The sequence below is a fragment of the Procambarus clarkii genome, chromosome 58 (genome assembly GCF_040958095.1).
Source record: "Procambarus clarkii isolate CNS0578487 chromosome 58, FALCON_Pclarkii_2.0, whole genome shotgun sequence".
In the NCBI taxonomy this organism is placed as follows: Eukaryota; Metazoa; Arthropoda; class Malacostraca; order Decapoda; family Cambaridae; genus Procambarus; species Procambarus clarkii.
In genome coordinates, this window is record NC_091207.1 from 11636339 (window position 1) to 11662143 (window position 25805).

Genomic DNA, 25805 nt, shown 5'->3' on the forward strand with positions numbered 1-25805 from the left:
AAAAGGAGGCTTGGTCGAGGACCGGGCCGCGGGGACGCTAAGCCCCGAAATCATCTGGTTGATGGGGTTCTGGGAGTTCTTCTACTCCCCAAGCCCGGCCCGAGGCCAGGCTTGACTTGTGAGAGTTTGGTCCACCAGGCTGTTGCTTGGAGCGGCCCGCAGGCCCACATACCCACCACAGCCCGGTTGGTCCAGCACTTCTCTTAGAAAACAGTCCAGTTTTCTCTTGAAGATGTCCACGGTTGTTCCGGCAATATTTCTTATGCTCGCTGGGAGGACGTTGAACAACCGCGGACCTCTGATGTTTATACAGTGTTCTCTGATTGTGCCTATGGCACCTCTGCTCTTCACTGGTTCAATCTTGTATTTTCTTCCATGTCGTTCACTCCAGTACGTTGTTATTTTACTGTGTAGATTTGGGACCTGTCCCTCCAGTATTTTCCATGTGTATATTATTTGATATCTCTCTCGTCTCCTTTCTAGTGAGTACATTTGGAGAGCTTTGAGACGATCCCAATAATTTAGGTGCTTTATGTCGTGTATGCGTGCCGTATATGTTCTCTGTATTCCCTCTATTTCAGCAATCTCTCCTGCTCTGAAAGGGGAAGTGAGTACTGAGCAGTACTCGAGACGGGACAACACAAGTGACTTGAAGAGTACAACCATTGTGATGGGATCCCTGGATTTGAAAGTTCTCGTAATCCATCCGATCATTTTTCTGGCTGACGCAATATTTGCTTGGTTATGCTCCCTAAACGTTAGATCGTCGGACATCATTATTCCCAAATCCTTGACATGCTGTTTTTCTACTATGGGCAGATTCGATTGTGTTTTGTACACCATATTATGTTTCAGATCCTCATTTTTGCCGTACCTGAGTACCTGAAATTTATCACTGTTAAACATCATGTTAATTTCTGCTGCCCAATCGAAAACTTTGTTGACATCTGCTTGTAGTTTTTCAATGTCTTCAGCAGAGGTAATTTTCATGCTCATTTTTGTGTCATCTGCAAAGGACGACACGAAGCTGTGACGTGTATTTTTGTCTATATCAGATATGAGAATAAGGAACAGTAGCGGTGCAAGGACTGTACCTTGAGGTACAGAGCTTTTAACGTCGCTTGGACTCGATTTTATCTGATTGACTGTTACTCTTTGTGTTCTGTTCGACAGTAAATTGAGTATCCAGCGTCCTACTTTTCCAGTTATTCCCATTGACCTCATTTTGTGAGCTATCACTCCATGGTCACATGTGTCGAACGCCTTTGCAAAGTCTGTGTATACAACATCTGCATTTTGCTTTTCTTCTAGGGCTTCTGTGATTTTGTCATAGTGGTTGAGTAACTGTGACAAACAGGATCTATCTCTGAAGATAACCTCACGGTCACTCTTCAGAGTGGAGTGATATCTTCAGAGTGGAGTGCTATCCTATCTTCAAGAAGATAGCATAGCAGAGGAATCTGCCTCTTCCTGGTTGATGGGGTTCTGGGAGTTGTTCTACTCCCCAAGTCCGGCCCGAGGCCAGGCTTGACTTGTGAGAGTTTGGTCCACCAGGCTGTTGCTTGGACCGTTACCTTGGAGCGGCCCGCTGGCCCACATACCAACCACAGCCCGGTTGGTCCGGCACAGTATACTAACCAGCACACTCACCACAGTATACTCACCAGCACACTCAGCACAGTATACTCACCACAGTATACTCACCAGCACACTCAGCACAGTATACTCAGCACAGTATACTCACCAGCACACTCAGCACAGTATACTCAGCACAGTATACTCACCAGCACACTCAGCACAGTATACTCACCAGCACACTCACCACAGTATACTCACCACAGTATACTCACCACAGTATACTCAGCACAGTATACTCACCAGCACACTCACCACAGTATACTCACCACAGTATACTCACCACAGTATACTCACCACAGTATACTCACCAGCACACTCACCACAGTATACTCACCAGCACACTCACCACAGTATACTCACCAGCACACTCACCACAGTATACTCACCAGCACACTCACCACAGTATACTCACCACAGTATACTCACCACAGTATACTCACCACAGTATACTCACCACAGTATACTCACCACAGTATACTCACCACAGTATACTCACCAGCACACTCACCACAGTATACTCACCACAGTATACTCACCACAGTATACTCACCAGCACACTCACCACAGTATACTCACCACAGTATACTCACCACAGTATACTCACCACAGTATACTCACCACAGTATACTCACCAGCACACTCACCACAGTATACTCACCACAGTATACTCACCACAGTATACTCACCACAGTATACTCACCACAGTATACTCACCACCGTATACTCACCAGCACACTCACCACAGTATACTCACCAGCACACTCACCACAGTATACTCACCACAGTATACTCACCACAGTATACTCACCACAGTATACTCAACAAGCCGCCAACTTACCTGCAACAGGAGAAACAATCCATAAATGACAATTATATATTTGTTTATGAGGGCGACTGATTTGTTTACACTTAGACTACAGGTGAGACTTGAGTCCCCTCGGCCCTACCCCCACAGTATGCTGTCCCCACCACGCCCACCCCCACAGTATGCTGCCCCCACCCCCACAGTATGCTGCCCCCACCCCCACAGTATGCTGCCCCCACCCCCACAGTATGCTGCCCCCACCACGCCCACCCCCACAATATGCTGCCCCCACCACGCCCACCCCCACAGTATGCTGCCCCCACCACGCCCACCCCCACAGTATGCTGCCCCCACCCCCACAGTATGCTGCCCCCACCCCCACAGTATGCTGCCCCCACCCCCACAGTATGCTGCCCCCACCCCCACAGTATGCTGCCCCCACCCCCACAGTATGCTGCCCCCACCACGCCCACCCCCACAGTATGCTGCCCCCACCACGCCCACCCCCACAGTATGCTGCCCCCACCACGCCCACCCCCACAGTATGCTGCCCCCACCACGCCCACCCCCACAGTATGCTGCCCCCACCACGCCCACCCCCACAGTATGCTGCCCCCACCACGCCCACCCCCACAGTATGCTGCCCCCCCCCACCACAGTATGCTGCCCCCACCACGCCCACCCCCACAGTATGCTGCCCCCACCACGCCCACCCCCACAGTATGCTGCCCCCACCACGCCCACCCCCACAGTATGCTGCCCCCACTACGCCCACCCCCACAGTATGCTGCCCCCACCACGCCCACCCCCACAGTATGCTGCCCCCACCCCCACAGTATGCTGCCCCCACCCCCACAGTATGCTGCCCCCACCCCCACAGTATGCTGCCCCCACCCCCACAGTATGCTGCCCCCACCCCCACAGTATGCTGCCCCCACCCCCACAGTATGCTGCCCCCACCCCCACAGTATGCTGCCCCCACCACGCCCACCCCCACAGTATGCTGCCCCCACCACGCCCACCCCCACAGTATGCTGCCCCCACCACCACAGTATGCTGCCCCCACCCCCACAGTATGCTGCCCCCACCCCCACAGTATGCTGCCCCCACCCCCACAGTATGCTGCCCCCACCCCCACAGTATGCTGCCCCCACCACGCCCACCCCCACAGTATGCTGCCCCCACCACGCCCACCCCCACAGTATGCTGCCCCCACCACGCCCACCCCCACAGTATGCTGCCCCCACCACGCCCACCCCCACAGTATGCTGCCCCCACCACGCCCACCCCCACAGTATGCTGCCCCCACCACCACAGTATGCTGCCCCCACCCCCACAGTATGCTGCCCCCACCACCACAGTATGCTGCCCCCACCACGCCCACCCCCACAGTATGCTGCCCCCACCACGCCCACCCCCACAGTATGCTGCCCCCACCCCCACAGTATGCTGCCCCCACCCCCACAGTATGCTGCCCCCACCCCCACAGTATGCTGCCCCCACCCCCACAGTATGCTGCCCCCACCCCCACAGTATGCTGCCCCCACCCCCACAGTATGCTGCCCCCACCCCCACAGTATGCTGCCCCCACCCCCACAGTATGCTGCCCCCACCCCCACAGTATGCTGCCCCCACCCCCACAGTATGCTGCCCCCACCCCCACAGTATGCTGCCCCCACCACGCCCACCCCCACAGTATGCTGCCCCTACCACGCCCACCCCCACAGTATGCTGCCCCCACCACGCCCACCCCCACAGTAGGCTGCCCCCACCACGCCCACCCCCACAGTATGCTGCCCCCACCACGCCCACCCCCACAGTATGCTGCCCCCACCACGCCCACCCCCACAGTAGGCTGCCCCCACCACGCCCACCCCCACAGTATGCTGCCCCCACCACGCCCACCCCCACAGTATGCTGCCCCCACCACGCCCACCCCCACAGTATGCTGCCCCCACCACGCCCACCCCCACAGTATGCTGCCCCCACCACGCCCACCCCCACAGTATGCTGCCCCCACCACGCCCACCCCCACAGTATGCTGCCCCCACCACGCCCACCCCCACAGTATGCTGCCACCACCACGCCCACCCCCACAGTATGCTGCCCCCACCCCCACAGTATGCTGCCCCCACCACGCCCACCCCCACAGTATGCTGCCCCCACCACGCCCACCCCCACAGTAGGCTGCCCCCACCACGCCCACCCCCACAGTATGCTGCCCCCACCACGCCCACCCCCACAGTATGCTGCCCCCACCACGCCCACCCCCACAGTAGGCTGCCCCCACCACGCCCACCCCCACAGTATGCTGCCCCCACCACGCCCACCCCCACAGTATGCTGCCCCCACCACGCCCACCCCCACAGTATGCTGCCCCCACCACGCCCACCCCCACAGTATGCTGCCCCCACCACGCCCACCCCCACAGTATGCTGCCACCACCACGCCCACCCCCACAGTATGCTGCCCCCACCCCCACAGTATGCTGCCCCCACCACGCCCACCCCCACAGTATGCTGCCCCCACCACGCCCACCCTCACAGTATGCTGCCACCACCACGCCCACCCCCACAGTATGCTGCCCCCACCACGCCCACCCCCACAGTATGCTGCCCCCACCACGCCCACCTCCACAGTATGCTGCCCCCACCACGCCCACGTGGCGGGAGCAGCATAATTCATTATTCATTCACACTCGTTAATTTGATATTCATAAAGAAATGTAAAGTACCAGTAGCGAGAGCACTCAGCATAATATGGAGAAAGAGCCTGGATACAGGGGAGATACCAGCAGCACTTAAATCTGCAGATATAGCTCCGTTGCACAAGGGGGGGAGTAAAGCCTTGGCAAAAAATTATAGGCCAGTTGCACTAACATCACACATAATAAAAGTGTTTGAAAGAGTGATTAGGAATCAAATTTCTAGTTTTATGGAAAACAATGAATTGCACAATCCAGGACAACATGGATTTAAAGCGGGAAGATCCTGTCTGTCACAGTTACTCAACCACTATGACAAAATCACAAAAGCTCTAGAAGAAAAGCAAAATGCAGATGTTGTATACACAGACTTTGCGAAGGCGTTCGACAAATGTGACCATGGAGTGATAGCTCACAAAATGAGGTCAGTGGGAATAACTGGTAAAGTAGGACGCTGGATTCTCAATTTCCTGTCGAACAGAACACAAAGAATAACAGTTAATCAAATAAAATCGAGTCCAAGCGATGTTAAAAGCTCTGTACCTCAGGGTACAGTCCTTGCACCGCTACTGTTCCTTATTCTCAAATCAGATATAGACAAAAATACAAGTCACAACTTCGTGTCATCCTTTGCAGATGACACGAAAATCAGCATGAAAATTACCTCTGCTGAAGACATTGAAAAATTACAACAGATATCAAACAAAGTTTTCAATTGTATAGCAGAAAATAACATGATGTTTAACAGTGATAAATTCCAGGTACGGCAAAAATGAGGATCTTAAACATAATACAGGGTACAAAACACAATCGAATCTGCCCATAGTAGGAAAACAGCATGTCAAGGATTTGAGAATAATGATGTCCGACGACCTAACGTTTAGGGAGCATAACCAAGCAAATATTGCGTCAGCCAGAAAAATGATAGAATGGATTACGAGAACCTTCAAGTCCAGAGATCCCATCACAATGGTCGTACTCTTCAAATCACTTGTGTTGTCCCGTCTTGAGTACTGCTCAGTACTCACTTCCCCCTTCAGAGCAGGAGAGATTGCTGAAATAGAGGGAATACAGAGAACATATACGGCACGGATAGACGCGATAAAGCACCTAAATTATTGGGATCGTCTCAAAGCTCTCCAAATTTATCACTAGAAAGGAGACGAGAGAGATACCAAATAATATACACCTGGAAAATACTGGAGGGACAGGTCCCAAATCTACACAGTAAAATAACAACGTACTGGAGTGAACGATATGGAAGAAAATGCAGAATAGAACCAGTGAAGAGCAGAGGTGCCATAGGCACAGAGAGCACTGTATAAACATCAGAGGTCCGCGGTTGTTCAACATCCTCCCAGCGAGCATAAGAAATATTGCCGGAACAAAAGTGGACATCTTCAAGAGGAAACTAGATTGTTTCCTCCAAGGATTTGATTTGATTGTTGCCACCGGAGGCGGCTAGTTTATTGTGCACCCCATACTCATCCTGTGAGCGGTAGGGCAAAAGCATTACAGAGGGCACAAAAGGTCTTTATCAGACCTCATCTTAGATTATTACATAAACAATTTCATCTATACTTCACACCTTATAGTTACAATGTCAGCTAGTTACAGAGAAAGTGCTATTACAAGACCTACATATTTACAGTAAGTCATCATTCATTAATGGTAGGTCTTATCGCTAATACATAATAGTTTGACCAATGGGGATATTACAGTCATAAGGGAGCTTCTGTTTATTATTAGTCCTCACAATATCTGAATCTCATATGTCGTTCATCTACTGGAAGCGAAATATGGATACAGTGCAAGGATTTCAGGTAATTTATCCATGGTAATAAGATAGGTTGCCATATCATACAGAATGAGCTTAGATTTATCTCTAAATGGCTCAATTTTACTACAATTCAAGATATAGTGTTCGAGTGTGTGTCCCTGTCTTTGTCCACACACTTTACACTTTACTTCATCTAGATCCCTATACAAGCCGAACTGCCAGAGATACTTGTAGCCAAGTCTTATACGAGCTGTGACAACATCTGTTAGTCTACTGACTTTGTTACTTGCCCCATACACATGTTTTACTTCACACATTTCATTGTGATGAACAATGGACCTGCTAGTTCCAGTTTGCACAATTCTACTTTCTTCAAATCCATCCAGGAGTTCTCGTCTAATGACACTTTTAAGGGACCTATTTGATAACTCAAGATTCCGTTCAATACAGTCTTTATTTACTGCAGCCTTAGCAAGGGCGTCAACTTTGTCATGTTCCTGCATGCCAATGTGAGAAGGAATCCACAACATTTTTATATTTACCCTCTTGCTAAGTATTCTTATATATCTACGTCTAGCTTCCAAGACAAGCACGTTATTATTTGATTGCAAACTGTTTATTGCTGGTAGTGAGGAAAGGGAGTCAGAAATAATTAAGTTGTCTACTTCAGTGTTGTCAAGAATTTCGAGTGCTACCAGTATCGCTACCAACTCGGCCTGCATTGTGGACGCCCAGTTACTAATTCGGATATTTCTTTGAAATGTGCTGCCATCTGGCTGATGAGTAATAACAGCACTTCCTGCCCTCCCTGTAGCTGTATTGAGTGATCCGTCAGTGTATATGGTCTGTGCAATGTTGTTTTCAGCTTGTATATTGTGAATGTGCTCTATGGTGCTTAATTTAGCAGCAAGCTGAGCATGAGGGTTGCTTGTGATTAGTTTCTTGGTGGGGTATGCAGGGGTCAGGATGTCAAAAGGTACTATCTGCCAGGGTGGAAGGAAGTGCTGTACTCTTTCATCTGTATATACATCGTGCAGTCCCGTCATTTTAATATGAGTGGCAGTTCTTTGAATCCATTTAGACTCGCTAGTTCCATTTCGTATGTGTTCTAACAGTGCAACTGACACAATGTTGTTTTTGTTATCACGCAGCAGCTTTAGTCCCATCATAAGATTAATTTCAAATATTCTATCTCGAATGCTAAGTATATTTAATTCTTTCCGCATGTTGAGAACTTTGGTAGTTATAGGACAGCCAAGTATAATTCTGAGTGCTTCATTTTGCATTTTTTCCAGTCTATCAATACTTTTGCCATTCTGCAGGACCAAAGCTGGTGCATGATAGTCTATCAGAGATCTTATATACGCTAAATACATCATTCTTGCTATTCTAATATTAACACCATATTTCGGGCTGTACCCCACTACAGTTCTGAGAGCCTTGAGTCTGTCTCTACATTGTTGATGTAACTTATTGACTGCAGTTGAGGTACAAGGGACATAGACTCCAAGATATTTGAAAGAAGAGACATAGTCTATTGGTATGTTATCTATCTTAAGTTTTCGTGGTCCACTTTTGCGGTTGCCAATTTATCTGTTAAATACCTTAGTTTTAGCAGCGTTGATTACAAGACCAAGGCTCTCACAAGCTGTATGTATACAATTTAAGACTGCATTTCGCGGTGGGTTTTAGTATGCACAAGGATGTCATCTGCATAGCTGATAGTGATGTTTGCCGGACTAGTTGGGATTGATTTTAGTAAAGCATTAATTAGAACATTAAACAAGGTAGGACTGAGTACTCCTCCTTGTGGGGTGCCTAGTTGCATTACTTTAGTTTCACTCTTGTAGCCTTGGAACAGTGCAGAGGACTTCCGGTTGGTAAGATAGCCTCGTATCCATTGTAATAAATGTCCCCCTATATCCAATCTCGCTAATTCATACATAATCACTTCCCTATTAGCAATATCAAAGGCATTTTTTAAATCAAGAAATGTTGTGTACTTGTGCCTTTTATCTCCATGAACAGTAAGAAAGGTTGTGATACAGTTGTGTACACTTTTACCATGTGTGAAACCATTGATATCAGGTGACATGTGCTCTTTAACTCTATACAATAATCTATTAAGCACCATTATCTCAAAGGTTTTGCACATGCAACTGGTCAGTGAGATGGGACGGAAAGCATCAGGTTGGCCAGGCTTTGGTACAGGTACCGTAAGACTGGTGGTCCATGATACAGGCAAGTGCCCAGTGACATAGCTGGCATTAAACAATTCTAATAATGGGTTACCAAGTACACGATGTAGGAGTCTTAGAATATCATAGGTGATACCGTCCTCACCAGGAGCAGTGCTACTGCCCCTGGAGAGGGCTGCATCCAATTCATAATCTGTATATGGAACATCACATTCATCATGTTGCTTGCTCATCATGAAATTTATGAGAGAATTTCTGTCTGTGGACCTCGCCTGCAATTTCTCCCCAGTGCTAGCTGGTAACATTCCAAGGCTGGAAACCTGAGCCCATTTTGCAATTAACTGATTGGCTTTCTGTAGCGGGTTTGGGTGTGAAACTTGTCTACTATTTTTACCAATAATTTTGTTTATGCCTTTCCAGGCTTTGCCCAGGGGAGTATGCAGGTTAAGTCCACTAACAAAACCCTCCCATTCATTTTGTCTCAGTTCAGTCATTCTCTCCCTTGCCGCTGCAAGCACGGCCTGAAACAGTTTTAACATTTGAGGAGTTCTAAGGCTCTTATATGCTTTACCTGTCTGTCTAGCAATTGATTTAAGCTCTTTCAGTTTAGCATCATCATAGTACTGGTTGTGTCTGACCTGTTTACCAGTGCTTCTTTTTGTTTGGCGTAACTCACTATTTTTGATGGCCTCATAGGTATTATTTATGAGGTCATCATAAAACTGTTGTACATTCTCAGGCTCATAATTGTTATACCAATGTTCTATGCTGTCTATAAAGAATTTTTCTTGCTCTTTCCTTACTGTTAGCCTGCGTCTACTCAGCTTAGTGCCAGGTAGGTCAACATTCGCCACGTGTATGTTAGCTGTTATGGCTAAATGGTCAGACATTAAGTCATCCATAATATCAGTCTCATGAGTTGTGTATGACAGGTTAAAGCCAATGCACCTATCTAGGACTCCTCCATATATTTGCGTTGGTTGATTCTTACTGATAATTTGAACATCATCATATGCATCGAGAAGTGCCAACAATCTTCTCCCGTTGGTGTTTGTGAGTTGATCCCCTAATTGTTTGTGTTTAGCATTTAAATCTCCAATTAAGATCGTAGGGTCAGTATGTGCAAAACTAGGTAGGTCAGTATACTGGAGGAGGCCAGTAGGTGCATAGGCATTCAAAACATTAAGATTAGAGTTACCAACGTGTACCCGGATACCATGATATTGTTGTGTAGAGTTACCAACGTGTCCCCGGATACCATGATATTGTAGTGTAGAGTTACCAACGTGTCCCCGGATACCATGATATTGTAATGTAGAGTTACCAACGTGTACCCGGATACCATGATATTGTTGTGTAGAGTTACCAACGTGTCCCCGGATACCATGATATTGTTGTGTAGAGTTACCAACGTGTCCCCGGATACCATGATATTGTAGTGTAGAGTTACCAACGTGTCCCCGGATACCATGATATTGTAATGTAGAGTTACCAACGTGTACCCGGATACCATGATATTGTTGTGTAGAGTTACCAACGTGTCCCCGGATACCATGATATTGTTGTGTAGAGTTACCAACGTGTCCCCGGATACCATGATATTGTTGTGTAGAGTTACCAACGTGTACCCGGATACCATGATATTGTTGTGTAGAGTTACCAACGTGTCCCCGGATACCATGATATTGTTGTGTAGAGTTACCAACGTGTCCCCGGATACCATGATATTGTTGTGTAGAGTTACCAACGTGTCCCCGGATACCATGATATTGTTGTGTAGAGTTACCAACGTGTACCCGGATACCATGATATTGTAGAGTTACCAACGTGTACCCGGATACCATGATATTGTAGTGTAGAGTTACCAACGTGTCCCCGGATACCATGATACTGAAACCCCTCTCGTTGTTGGGCGGGAAGTGGCTCATGCGGCAGGGATTTTTTAACATACATAAAACACGTATTTTTTGATCTGGGATTATAACACTGATAACTAGGCAGATTATGCGGGGTTTTACCTGCGGGAGTTAGGGTTTCCTGGAGGCAGACAATATCTATGTCTTCAGTCATTACCTTATGATGGAGGTCTGAATACCGTTTTCTAAGAGAAGCAATATTCCAACTGAGTATCTTGATGACACTGTACTTGTTCTTATGAGATTCAGAGGCCGCCACTCAGATTCGTCACTATCACTACAATCGTCACTGGTTTCACTTTGTTCTTTACCACAATCACTTTCAACATTTCCACTACTGTATTCCTTCAAACAGAGTTTATTAGACCCGGTATCAACATCTTGATCGTCATCACCATTAAAGTTCTCACCTTCAGTGTCATTACGTTCATCATCAGGATCAGTTGACCCATAATACTCATCGACAGCACTATGCGTTTCTATGTGGAATAGTTGACCTCTGTTCATAGCGCACTGTGTTGATGAGGCTGGGGTGTGGGCAGCCGTGGTGGGAGAGCCCAGCTGGTGTGAGGGCTGGGACACCCCCTGCTGGGGTCTCCCCTGGGGTACTGGCCGCATGGGAGCACATGGTGGTACCCCAGGGTGGTGTGGCCTGCACTCAGTTAATACTCTCACGAGGGGTAAAGGATAAGGATACCAAAGGATACCTAATCAACCAGGCTGTGACTCATACGTCAGGCTGCGAGCAGCCGCGTCCAACAGCCTGGTTGATCAGTCCAGCAACCAGGAGGCCTGGTCGACGACCGGGCCGCGGGGACACTAAGCCCCGGAAGCACCTCAAGGTAGCCTCAAGGTAGGGGGGTAGAAATAGCCTAGGCTACTCTATCCCTTTGAGATGTATTTATTGCTTATCTCAATAAACATACTTCAACTTGAATACTCTCACAGTGTCCTGAAGAGTGGTTATCATCGTCTTGTGGTGCATGATATCCTTATTATGTTCGGTTATCTGCTTGGTCAGCTTTTCCACAATTCTGCTTTGTTTTTCTACTGTATGCATAAGCTCACTAATTTTCTGTGCCTGATCCAGGTCCCCCGACCAACATGAATTGGTAGGGCCTACAACTGTGTCACTCGAGCTACTAGCCGTGGCGTTGGAGTGGTTGGGTAAGGGAGGAGAGTGTGACAGAGTGACCAAAGTGCCGGACCAACCGGGCTGTGGTGGGTATGTGGACCTGCGGGCTGCTCCAAGCAACAGCCTGGTGGACCAAACTCTCACAAGTCAAGCCTGGCCTCGGGCCGGGCTTGGGGAGTAGAAGAACTCCCAGAACCCCATCAACCAGGTATATGTGGGCCTGCGGGCCGCTCCAAGCAACAGCCTGGTGGACCAAACTCTCACAAGTCAAGCCTGGCCTCGGGCCGGGCTTGGGGAGTAGAAGAACTCCCAGAACCCCATCAACCAGGTATATGTGGGCCTGCGGGCCGCTCCAAGCAACAGCCTGGTGGACCAAACTCTCACAAGTCAAGCCTGGCCTCGGGCCGGGCTTGGGGAGTAGAAGAACTCCCAGAACCCCATCAACCAGGTATATGTGGGCCTGCGGGCCGCTCCAAGCAACAGCCTGGTGGACCAAACTCTCACAAGTCAAGCCTGGCCTCGGGCCGGGCTTGGGCAGTAGAAGAACTCCCAGAACCCCATCAACCAGGTATATGTGGGCCTGCGGGCCGCTCCAAGCAACAGCCTGGTGGGCCAAACTCTCACAAGTCAAGCCTGGCCTCGGGCCGGGCTTGGGCAGTAGAAGAACTCCCAGAACCCCATCAACCAGGTATATGTGGGCCTGCGGGCCGCTCCAAGCAACAGCCTGGTGGACCAAACTCTCACAAGTCAAGCCTGGCCTCGGGCCGGGCTTGGGGAGTAGAAGAACTCCCAGAACCCCATCAACCAGGTATATGTGGACCTGCGGGCCGCTCCAAGCAACAGCCTGGTGGACCAAACTCTCACAAGTCAAGCCTGGCCTCGGGCCGGGCTTGGGGAGTAGAAGAACTCCCAGAACCCCATCAACCAGGTATATGTTGGCCTGCGGGCCGCTCCAAGCAACAGCCTGGTGGACCAAACTCTCACAAGTCAAGCCTGGCCTCGGGCCGGGCTTGGGGAGTAGAAGAACTCCCAGAACCCCATCAACCAGGTATATGTGGGCCTGCGGGCCGCTCCAAGCAACAGCCTGGTGGACCAAACTCTCACAAGTCAAGCCTGGCCTCGGGCCGGGCTTGGGGAGTAGAAGAACTCCCAGAACCCCATCAAGCAGGCATCAAGCAGGAGAGTAGACACAGGTAACCAGTCGTGTTAGAGAAGGCAATAGTTTACCTTTAAGGGAGTTAAGAGATGATAGTGTGTGTGTAATTTCACAAATGGAGACTAGAGGAAGGTGTAGGTGTGGGAGCAGGGAGGTGTACCCGAGGGTGTACTTAAACCCTGGCCAAATGTGCTCCATTAATCGTTATAGCGGCCGCCTGCCATCCCTGCACCTTGAGCAAGCAGTTTGCACCTCCTGGCCTACTTCCTAATATCCTCCTTGCAATATTAGGCTCATCATCAAGCAACACCAGCTGCACTTCGAGGAGGGGGAGGGGGGGGGGTCATGGTTATGGAGCAACCCGCGATAACGATGCTGTTAGACTGCATTGGGGGGGGGGAGGTGTACCCCCTTGTGGTGATGGGGGCAGCATACTGTTACCTGGTTGAACCTGGTTGATGGGGTTCTGGGAGTTCTGCTACTCCCCAAGCCCGGCCCGAGGCCAGGCTTGACTTGTGAGAGTTTGGTCCACCAGGCTGTTGCTTGGAGCGGCCCGCAGGCCCACATATACCTGGTTGATGGGGTTCTGGGAGTTCTTCTACTCCCCAAGCCCGGCCCGAGGCCAGGCTTGACTTGTGAGAGTTTGGTCCACCAGGCTGTTGCTTGGAGCGGCCCGCAGGCCCACATATACCTGGTTGATGGGGTTCTGGGAGTTCTTCTACTCCCCAAGCCCGGCCCGAGGCCAGGCTTGACTTGTGAGAGTTTGGTCCACCAGGCTGTTGCTTGGAGCGGCCCGCAGGACCACATACCCACCACAGCCCGGTTGGTCCGGCACTCCTTGGAGGAAACTATCTAGTTTCCTCTTGAAGATGTCCACGGTTGTTCCTGCAATATTTCTTATGCTTGCTGGGAGGACGTTGAACAACCGCGGATGTTTATACAGTGTTCTCTGATTGTGCCTATGGCACCTCTGCTCTTCACTGGACCTCTGATGTTTATACAGTGTTCTCTGATTGTGCCTATGGCACCTCTGCTCTTCACTGGACCTCTGATGTTTATACAGTGTTCTCTGATTGTGCCTATGGCACCTCTGCTCTTCACTGGACCTCTGATGTTTATACAGTGTTCTCTGATTGTGCCTATGGGACCTCTGCTCTTCACTGGACCTCTGATGTTTATACAGTATTCTCTGATTGTGCCTATGGCACCTCTGCTCTTCACTGGACCTCTGATGTTTATACAGTATTCTCTGATTGTGCCTATGGCACCTCTGCTCTGAGTAAGGTGAAGTAGGGAAGTGTGAGGGAGGCAAGTGTGAGTAAGGGGAGGGAGAGAAGTGTGAGGGAGGCAAGTGTGAGGGAGGCAAGTGTGAGGGAGGCAAGTGTGAGGGAGGCAAGTGTGAGGGAGGCAAGTGTGAGGGAGGCAAGTGTGAGTAAGGGGAGGGAGAGAAGTGTTAGGGAGGCAAGTGTGAGGGAGGCAAGTGTGAGGGAGGCAAGTGTGAGGGAGGCAAGTGTGAGGGAGGCAAGTGTGAGGGAGGCAAGTGTGAGGGAGGCAAGTGTGAGGGAGGCAAGTGTGAGGGAGGCAAGTGTGAGGGAGGCAAATGTGAGGGAGGCAAGTGTGAGGGAGGCAAGTGTGAGGGAGGCAAGTGTGAGGGAGGCAAGTGTGAGGGAGGGACATAAGCCAGCCTTGCCAGCATGAGCGTGCCAGAGTGAGCCAAACAAGGAAGGGTTGTTGTGGTAGCAGCACACACACTCGCTCACTCACAAGTGCTCATGTCACACTACAAGCTACACTACTCTGCCTTACACTGCTTCTGCCCACGCCTTCAGTATTACTACACTGGTGGCCTGACGCACTGTGCGCCTCACTTGTTCACTCACTGGGTGCCTGACCTCGCTGTCAGCCTTGCCCTTGGCTACAGCAGCCTCCAGGGGTACCTGGAGCATACCTGGGGAGGGTTTCGGGAGTTCTTCCACTTCCCGAGTCCAGCCAGAGACCAGGTTCGATTTGTGATAACTTGGTTCACCAGGCTGTTGCTTGGAGCTGCCCGCAAGCTGCCTGCAGGCTACAGTCTGCTTGGTCCGGCTATTTCTTGCAAGAACTTATCTAAGTGCCTCTTGAATACATCCACCTTTGTTCCGGCAATATTTCTAATGCTTGATCTAATCCATCCTATCATTTTTCTGGCTTCCTATCATTTCCCTAAACGTTAGGTCGTCGGACATCATCATTCCCAAATCCTTGACATGCTGTTTTCCTACTATGGGCAGATTCGATTGTGTTTTGTACCCTGTATTATGTTTCAGATCCTCATTTTTGCCATACCTGAGTACCTGGAATTTATCACTGTTAAACATCATGTTATTTTCTGCTGCCAAATCAAAAACTTTGTTGATATCTGCTTGTAATTTTTCAATGTCTTCAGCAGAGGTAATTTTCATGCTCATTTTTGTCATCTGCAAAGGATGACACGAAGCTGTGACTTGTATTCTTGTCTATATCTGATATGAGAATAAGGAACAGCAGTGGTGCAAGGACTGTACCTTGAGGTACAGAGCTTTTAACTGCGCTTGAACTCGATTTTATTTGATTGACTGCTACTCTTTGTGTTCCGTTCGACAGGAAATTGAGTATCCAGCGTCCTACTTTACCAGTTATACCCATTGACCTTATTTTGAGTGCTATCACTCCATGGTCACATTTGTCGAATGCCTTTGCAAAGTCTGTTTATACGACATCTGCATTTTGCTTTACATATGTATATAGATGTATATAGTATATATGTATATAGATGTATATAGTATATATGTATATAGATGTATATAGTATATATGTATATAGATGTATACTACATCTATAATTTTGCAATACTACATTTGCATTTTGCTTTTTGATAGAGAGAGGCCCATCAACTATCAACATCAGAGGCCCGAGACTGTTCAACACGCTTCCACTACACATAAGGGACATAACTGGCCGACCCCTCACAGTGTTCAAGAGAGAACTATCAACATCAGAGGCCCGAGACTGTTCAACACGCTTCCACTACACATAAGGGACATAACTGGCCGACCCCTCACAGTGTTCAAGAGAGAACTATCAACATCAGAGGCCCGAGACTGTTCAACACGCTTCCACTACACATAAGGGGCATAACTGGCCGACCCCTCACAGTGTTCAAGAGAGAACTATCAACATCAGAGGCCCGAGACTGTTCAACACGCTTCCACTACACATAAGGGACATAACTGGCCGACCCCTCACAGTGTTCAAGAGAGAGCTATCAACATCAGAGGCCCGAGACTGTTCAACACGCTTCCACTACACATAAGGGACATAACTGGCCGACCCCTCACAGTGTTCAAGAGAGAACTATCAATATCAGAGGCCCGAGACTGTTCAACACGCTTCCACTACACATAAGGGACATAACTGGCCGACCCCTCACAGTGTTCAAGAGAGAACTATCAACATCAGAGGCCCGAGGTCTGATTAGAGACCGGGCCGCAAGGACATTGATCCTTGGAGCCACCACAGGGAGGGGAGGAGTGGATGTGGCAGGTTACGAACCATGGTGTACCTCCAGCCTTACAATTTAGGAAGTATCTGTCAATTAGAGTAAGATAGTGAAGTATGTTGCGGAAGTGTGGAAATGTTAACTAGTGTTAAGAGACGGTGTACTGTGACCTGTCATTACCGTGTAGAGAGTGTTCCCCCGGGTGCAGGTACCTGGTGGGGGCGGCCGGGGGGCCAAGATGTTCTCACCTCAGACCTGCTCCACTATACACAGTGTTCGTGTGATGTTACTTGCGCTGGCGTCCACACTCGCCCTCACCCCGGCCTCTGTCTTCTCTCACTGCCTACACAACCACCACCTTCTCTTCCCAGGAGCATCTCTGAGTGCTCTTCTCTTCTACACACGGAAATATCTCCTCGTGAGACCAGGAGGCGTGGCAGGAAGCACAAAATTGCCTCGTTGACAAAAAGATGTTGTTGTTTAAGATTCGCTACCTGGAACAAAAAGTTCCAAGTAGCACGGGCTATGGTGAGCCCGCAGTGGACAAAAAGAGGTACAATAGGCACACTGCGAGACAATTCTGTCAACATTTGGGGATATTAAGACTTTTCAACACCCTTACTCTACACACAAGAGGACTACCTGCAAGATTTTCCGAGTTCTGTTACTACCCGAGCCCGGCCATCAGGCTCGACTTGTGATAACTTGGTCCAACAGACTGTTGCTTCGAGCTGACCGCAGGCCCACATATCAACTATAGCCTGGTTGGTCTGGCACTTCTTGCAAGAACTTATCTATGAGCTTCTTGAATATATCCTCCTTTGTTCCAGCAATATTTCAAATGTTTGCTGGGAGGGTGTTGAACAGCTGTGGACCTCTGATGTTTATACAGTGTTCTCTGATTGTGCCTATGGCACCTCTGCTCTTCACTGGACCTCTGATGTTTATACAGTGTTCTCTGATTGTGCCTATGGCACCTCTGCTCTTTACTGGTTCTATTCTGCATTTTCTTCCATATCGCTCACTCCAGTACGTTGTTATCTTACTGTGCAGATTAGGGACCTGTCCCTCCAGTATTTTCCATGTGTACAGTATTTGGTATCTCTCTCGTCTCCTTTCAAGTGAGTACATTTGGAGAGCTTTGAGACGATCCCAATAATTTAGGTCCTTTATCTCGTCTATGCGTGCCGTATATGTTCTCTGTATTCCCTCTATTTCAGCAATCTCTCCTGCTCTGAAGGGGAAAGTGAGTACTGAGCAGTACTCAAGACGGGACAACACAAGTGACTTGAAGAGTACAATCATTGTGATGGGATCCCTGGATTTGAAAGTTCTCGTAATCCATCCTATCATTTTTCTGGCTGACGCAATATTTGCTTGGTTATGCTCCCTAAACGTTAGGTCGTCAGACATTATTATTCCCAAATCCTTTACATGTTGCTTTCCTACTATGGGCAGATTTGAATGCGTTTTGTACCCTGTATTATGTTTAAGGTCCTCATTTTACCGTACCTGAGTACCTGGAATTTATCGCTGTTAAACATCATGTTATTTTCTGCTGTGCAGTCGAAAAGTTTATTAATATCTGCTTGTAGTTTTTTAATATCTTCAGCAGAGGTAATTTTCATGCTGATTTTTGTGTCATCTGCAAAGGATGATACGAAGCTGTGCCTTGTGTTTGAGTCTATCTATATCTGATATGAGAATAAGGAAAAGTAGTGGTGCATTGAATGTACCTTGAATTGCTGAGCTTTTAACTGCTCTTGGACTCAATTTTATATGGTTGACTGTTACTCTTTGTGTTCTGTTCGACAGGAAACTGAGTATCCAGCGTCCTACTTTACCAGTTATTCCCATTGACCTCATTTTGTGTGCTATCACTCCATGGTCACATTTATCGAATGCCTTTACGAAATCTGTGTATACGACATCTGCATTCTGTTTGTTTTTCTAATGCCTCAGTGATTTTGTCATACTGGTCAAGTAGCTGTGAGAGGCACGATCTTCCCGCTCTAAATCTATGTTGACCTGGATTGTGGAGGTCATTGGTCTCCATGAAACTAGTGACCTGACTCCTGATCACTCTTTCAAATACTTTTATTATGTGGGACGTTAGTGCAACTGGTCTATAATTCTTTGCCAATGCTTTGCTCCCTCCCTTGTGTAGAGGGGCTATGTCTGCTACTTTAAGTGCATCTGGTATCTCCCCCGTGTCCAAGCTCTTCCTCCACACTATACTGAGTGCCTGTGCTACCGGCACTTTACATTTCTTAATAAATATTGAATTCCATGAGTCTGGACCCGGGGCCGAGTGCATGGGCATATTGTCAATTTCTCTTTCAAAATCTGCCACGCTCGTGTTGATATTAGTTATATTTACAGGTGTTTGGATATCGCCCATAAAGAAGTTGTCCGGATCATCCACTTTCATGCTATGTATCGGAGTGCTAAACATGTCCTTATACAGTTTTTTTAGGATTTCGCTAATTTCTTTGTCATCCTCCGTGTATGAACCTTCACTAATACGAATAGGTCCAATACTGGCAGTGGTTTTTGCTGTTGATTTAGCATATGTGAAGAAATATTTTGGGATTTCTTTATTTCTTTTTCTTATTTCTTGAATTTCTTTGTTCTAGTTGCCTTTATTCAATCTGATATGAATGCTTCAGTCTCTGTTAAATTTCTTCAATCTCCCTGTTAAAATTATTTCTGCTTTGTATGGAAAGTCGTGTCTGCTTAAGCATTTTTGTTAATTTCTTCATCCTTTTGTAGTGTCGTCTGCGTTCTCTTTCTACAGTGGACCTCTTTCTGGCTTTCCTCAAAGGAACATGTTTCAGACAGACTTCATATGCTTCAGAAGTCAGTTTTTCTATTCCTTGTGTAGGATTTTTATTTCTTAAAACATTTTCCCATTGAATGTTTGTAAGTTCCCTGTTTATTTTCTCCCAGTCTGTCCTCTTATTATTAAAATTGAATTTACATAATAACCCTTCTCGCTTGTTGTTTCTCTTGGGCCTACTACCGTTATTAATGTTAGTTTGCACTTCAGTGAGCTTGTGGTCCAAGTACGTAGTGTCTGAGGCAGTAATGTCTCTGATTAGCTCCTCATTGTTCGTGAATATCAGGTCCAGCGTGTTCTCGTTCCTAGTTGGTTCTGTAATCTGCTGACTGAGCGAGAATTTGTCACAGAATCTCAGTAGTTCTCTGACCTGTGGTTGCTTATTTCCAGGTTGACTTCCTGCTATAATGTTATTGTTTACTATTCTCCATTTTAAACTGGGTAGATTGAAGTCTCCAAGGAAGATGATATCTGGTACTGGGTTTGATAGGTTATCAAGGATATTCTCCATTTTGTGGATCTGCTCAGTGAATTCCTCAACTGATGCCTCTGGCGGTTTGTATATTAGAATAATAATTATATTTATATTTTCTACCTTGATTCCAAGAACCTCTACCGCCTCATTTGTCGAGTTCAGGAGCTCTGTGCATGTCAGCTCCTCTTTAATGATTGTGCCTATGGCACAATATTGGATGTGAACGTTCTCATAATTCATCCTATCATTTTCCTGGCCGCTGCTATATTTGCTCAGTTATGTTCACTAAATGTCAGGTCGTCAGACATCATGTTGATTTTGTTTATCACCCGCAAAGTTACAGTCACATGAAGCTGTGACTAGAAGTTACAGTCACATGAAGCTGTGACTAGTATTATACTCAAATTCTGTCAGTTGAAATGTAACCAATCACAGGCGAGTAGGCCTCTGACGTCATGCCAGACAGAGGAGCATCAGGCATGCTCCCAGCAGCGTCAGTTCTCCTCACAGACTCAGAGTAGAAGGACCTCGGCTAGGCAGATATATACCTTGCTGTCTCAGTCAATAAATATATACAGAAGCGACTACTGTGTCTACCTTCTACCCGAACAAGGCAAACGAATACTAGTATTTTTGTCTATATCCGAAATAAGAACGAGGAAAAAAAGCATAACTAGCTGACCTCTTGTGGTGTTCAAGAGTTAAACACCTCCGAAGGATACCTTATCAACCTGACCCTCTTGAAGGATACCTTATCAACCTGACCCTCTTGAAGGATACCTTATCAACCTGACCCTCTTGCAATTCCATACTTGTAAGGAAATGTATATTACCAACTTAAGTGCTCAGTGCAGTGTGGAGAACAGGCTTAGATACAGGTGTGATACCAAAGGTACTTAAACCAGCAAATATAGCTCCCCTACTCAAGGGGGGGGGGGAGCGAATTGCTGCTTATAATTTACACACCTGTTGTACTAACATCACACGAAAGATGTTGGAAGAGTGATCAGGAGACAGTTCTTCAGTTTTATAGAGCTCCAAATTATCTTAATTAAAAATAATATATTCTGTGGCCCATTCAAAAACCTAATTTACATCAGATTTGAACTTTGCTGTGTCTATGTTGTCTACACTAATATATAACTCCTAAAGACATTTGCGAAGGATGATACGGAACTATAGTTTGTATCCTTGTCTATCTCTAATGTATAATCTGTGGAGTCCACGTGTTGTGTCTTGCTTCATAACACTCTCTAAGAGTATTATGATTTATGATGTTAGTGTTGTTGGTTTACAATATGTTTGCATCTGCTTCCTGACCTACTTTGTGGAGTGGTGGGATCTCCGCTGTTACAAGTACGTCAAGGATTCCAGCTTGGGGTGAGAGACGGGCAGGGCCACGCTATCACACCTCCGCGAAAAACAATATATATTATATTATATATATTATATATTATATAATATATATATATATATATATATATATATATATATATATATATATATATATATATATATATATATATATATATATATATATATATATATATATAAACTTTGACCCGGCCAGGATTCGAACCCATGCCATCTAGGATCACCCCTAAACGTACACAGTACCGTGAGCACCGCACCAATGATCGTCTATTTGATGAAAAACTGACCCCACCCTGTAGCCTGTGATGTAGAGGCTGACCCCACCCTGTAGCCTGTGATGTAGAGGCTGACCCCACCCTGTAGCCTGTGATGTACAGGCTGACCCCACCCTGTAGCCTGTGATGTACAGGCTGACCCCACCCTGTAGCCTGTGATGTACAGGCTCACCCCACCCTGTAGCCTGTGATGTAGAGGCTGACCCCACCCTGTAGCCTGTGATGTAGAGGCTGACCCCACCCTGTAGCCTGTGATGTAGAGGCTGACCCCACCCTGTAGCCTGTGATGTAGAGGCTGACCCCACCCTGTAGCCTGTGATGTAGAGGCTCACCCCACCCTGTAGCCTGTGATGTACAGGCTGACCCCACCCTGTAGCCTGTGATGTACAGGCTGACCCCACCCTGTAGCCTGTGATGTAGAGGCTGACCCACCCTGTAGCCTGTGATGTAGAGGCTGACCCCACCCTGTAGCCTGTGATGTACAGGCTGACCCCACCCTGTAGCCTGTGATGTAGAGACTGACCCCACCCTGTAGCCTGTGATGTAGAGGCTGACCCCACCCTGTAGCCTGTGATGTACAGGCTGACCCCACCCTGTAGCCTGTGATGTAGAGGCTGACCCCACCCTGTAGCCTGTGATGTACAGGCTGACCCCACCCTGTAGCCTGTGATGTACAGGCTGACCCCACCCTGTAGCCTGTGATGTACAGGCTGACCCCACCCTGTAGCCTGTGATGTAGAGGCTGACCCCACCCTGTAGCCTGTGATGTACAGGCTGACCCCACCCTGTAGCCTGTGATGTAGAGGCTGACCCCACCCTGTAGCCTGTGATGTAGAGGCTGACCCCACCCTGTAGCCTGTGATGTAGAGGCTGACCCCACCCTGTAGCCTGTGATGTACAGGCTGACCCCACCCTGTAGCCTGTGATGTAGAGGCTGACCCTACCCTGTAGCCTGTGGTGTACAGGCTGACCCCACCCTGTAGCCTGTGATGTAGAGGCTCACCCTACCCTGTAGCCTGTGATGTAGAGGCTGACCCCACCCTGTAGCCTGTGATGTAGAGGCTGACCCCACCCTGTAGCCTGTGATGTACAGGCTGACCCCACCCTGTAGCCTGTGATGTAGAGGCTGACCCCACCATGTAGGCTGTGATGTACAGGCTGACCCCACCCTGTAGCCTGTGATGTAGAGGCTCACCCTACCCTGTAGCCTGTGATGTAGAGGCTGACCCCACCCTGTAGCCTGTGATGTACGGGCTGACCCCACCCTGTAGCCTGTGATGTACAGGCTGACCCCACCCTGTAGCCTGTGATGTAGAGGCTCACCCCACCCTGTAGCCTGTGATGTACAGGCTGACCCCACCCTGTAGCCTGTGATGTAGAGGCTCACCCCACCCTGTAGCCTGTGGTGTACAGGCTGACCCCACCATGTAGGCTGTGATGTAGAGGCTGACCCCACCCTGTAGCCTGTGATGTACAGGCTGACCCCACCCTGTAGCCTGTGATGTAGAGGCTCACCCTACCCTGTAGCCTGTGATGTAGAGGCTGACCCCACCCTGTAGCCTGTGGTGTACAGGCTGACCCCACCATGTAGGCTGTGATGTACAGGCTGACCCCACCCTGTAGCCTGTGATGTAGAGGCTGACCCCACCCTGTAGCCTGTGGTGTACAGGCTGACCCCACCCTGTAGCCTGTGATGTAGAGGCTGACCCCACCCTGTAGCCTGTGGTGTACAGGCTGACCCCACCATGTAGGCTGTGATGTACAGGCTGACCCCACCCTGTAGCCTGTGATGTAGAGGCTCACCCCACCCTGTAGCCTGTGATGTAGAGGCTGACCCCACCCTGTAGCCTGTGATGTACAGGCTGACCCCACCCTGTAGCCTGTGATGTAGAGGCTGACCCCACCCTGTAGCCTGTGATGTAGAGGCTCACCCCACCCTGTAGCCTGTGATGTACAGGCTGACCCCACCCTGTAGCCTGTGATGTAGAGGCTGACCCCACCCTGTAGCCTGTGATGTAGAGGCTGACCCCACCCTGTAGCCTGTGATGTAGAGGCTGACCCCACCCTGTAGCCTGTGATGTAGAGGCTCACCCCACCCTGTAGCCTGTGATGTACAGGCTCACCCCACCCTGTAGCCTGTGATGTAGAGGGCTGACCCCACCCTGTAGCCTGTGATGTACAGGCTGACCCCACCCTGTAGCCTGTGGTGTAGAGGCTCACCCCACCCTGTAGCCTGTGATGTAGAGGCTGACCCCACCCTGTAGCCTGTGATGTACAGGCTCACCCCACCCTGTAGCCTGTGGTGTACAGGCTCACCCCACCCTGTAGCCTGTGTTTCCTGTCACATCTGAAAAGATTGTACTCTGAGATCCATATGTCACCATCATGGTAGTCCTTGGTGTGATTTTCCGTTAGGGTAAGAGATAGTGTGTGCATGAGGGACTGAAGTGGGGCGTGAGGGGGTGTGCCTGAGGTGAGGGGGGCGGTGAGGGGGGGGATGCCATCATTAAGTGTGGCAGGAAAAGCGTAACGTAACCCTGCGTCTACCTTGTGGTGGCTCCGGGGAGTAATGTCCCCCTCTCCACCGCCCTCGGCCCCCTCCCCCAATACCACTAATGGTTCCCCCTCTCCTCCCGCCCTCCCCACTACCCCTCCCCCCGGGCCCAGACTATCAAGGCCTCCTGCGTAACGGTCTGGTAGACTAGACAATTGGACGTTGCTGCACGCAGTCAGGCACAGGAATTACAGCCTGGTTGATCATGAAACTTTTGGAGATGCTGTTTAAGTTCCCTCGTGAGGGGCAGTTAGGTGTGTGTATGCCCCTCACATGAGAGGGAAGGGGGGGGGGGAAGCTTTGGACTTGTGTTTTGATCATTAAGTCATGCCTCCTGGGCCAGAGGCTCATCAAGCATTTACCCATTTACTGGACGGTAAAGCAACGACCTCGCTGCTTGCAGGTCGGCGTTCAATTCCCGACAGTCCAATGCACACAAAACACCCACAAACGAAACCACAAACACGACAAAACTCCCACACAGGGAATAGCTCAACTGACAGCTGAAGCTTACAAGGTCTGCTTGAAGCACGTGCCTGTGAGGAGGGGCAGAAAGAGGACCACTCTAGAAAGAGAACGCAGACCACTGTACAGGAGAAGGAAAAAAATAACGGAAATGCTTCGGCAGACACAACTATCACAAGCAAGGAAAATAAGCCTAAGCAGGGAGACTGAAGAAATAGAACAAACGTTGAAGCGATCATATGAGTCTGAGGAAATGGAATTGGAACAGAAAGCTATACAAGAGATAAGGGGAAAATCCGAAATATTTTTTCACATACGCAAAATCAAAGTCAAAAACCTCGACCAGTATTGGACCGTTAATTACAAATGAAGGTACGTACACAGAGGACAACAAAGAGATTAGTGAAATTCTAAGAGGCCATTATGAGGCTATGTTTAGCACACCAATAAACAACATGAAAGTTGATGACCCAGACAGCTTCTTTATGAATGACATTCAAGCTGCAGATAATATAACGGATATTACCACAAACTCGGAAGACTTTCAAAGAGAAATTGACAATATGCCTATGCACTCAGCTCCACAGGTGTTCCGGCAATATTTCTTATGCTCGCTGGTAGGATGTTGAACAACCGCGGACCTCTGATGTTTATACAGTGTTCTCTGATTGTGCCTATGGCACCTCTGCTCTTCACTGGACCTCTGATGTTTATACAGTGTTCTCTGATTGTGCCTATGGCACCTCTGCTCTTTACTGGTTCTATTCTGCATTTTCTTCCATATCGTTCACTCCAGTACGTTGTTATTTTACTGTGTAGATTTGGGACCTGGCTCTCCAGTATTTTCCAGGTGTATATTATTTGGTATCTCTCGCGTCTCCTTTCTAGTGATAAATTTGGAGAGCTTTGAGACGATCCCTGGTTGATACCTGGTTGATGGGGTTCTGGGAGTTGTTCTACTGCCCAAGCCCGGC

At 48.6% G+C, this 25805-nt stretch overlaps 1 protein-coding gene across 2 annotated transcripts in view; it reads right to left on the minus strand.

Annotated features, from left to right (window-relative positions):
- The window catches only part of LOC123767975 (actin remodeling regulator NHS), a 478645-nt gene that overhangs the window by 348111 nt on the left and 104729 nt on the right, over nucleotides 1–25805 (minus strand). Inside the window, exon 2 of one of the 2 annotated variants that reach the window (XM_069306562.1) lies at nucleotides 2447–2476. The exons of the other annotated variant lie outside the window; for it this stretch is intronic. The gene's annotated coding sequence lies outside the window, so the exon portion shown is untranslated. The remainder of the gene's footprint in view (nucleotides 1–2446; nucleotides 2477–25805) is intronic. 2 annotated transcript variants of the gene reach the window in all.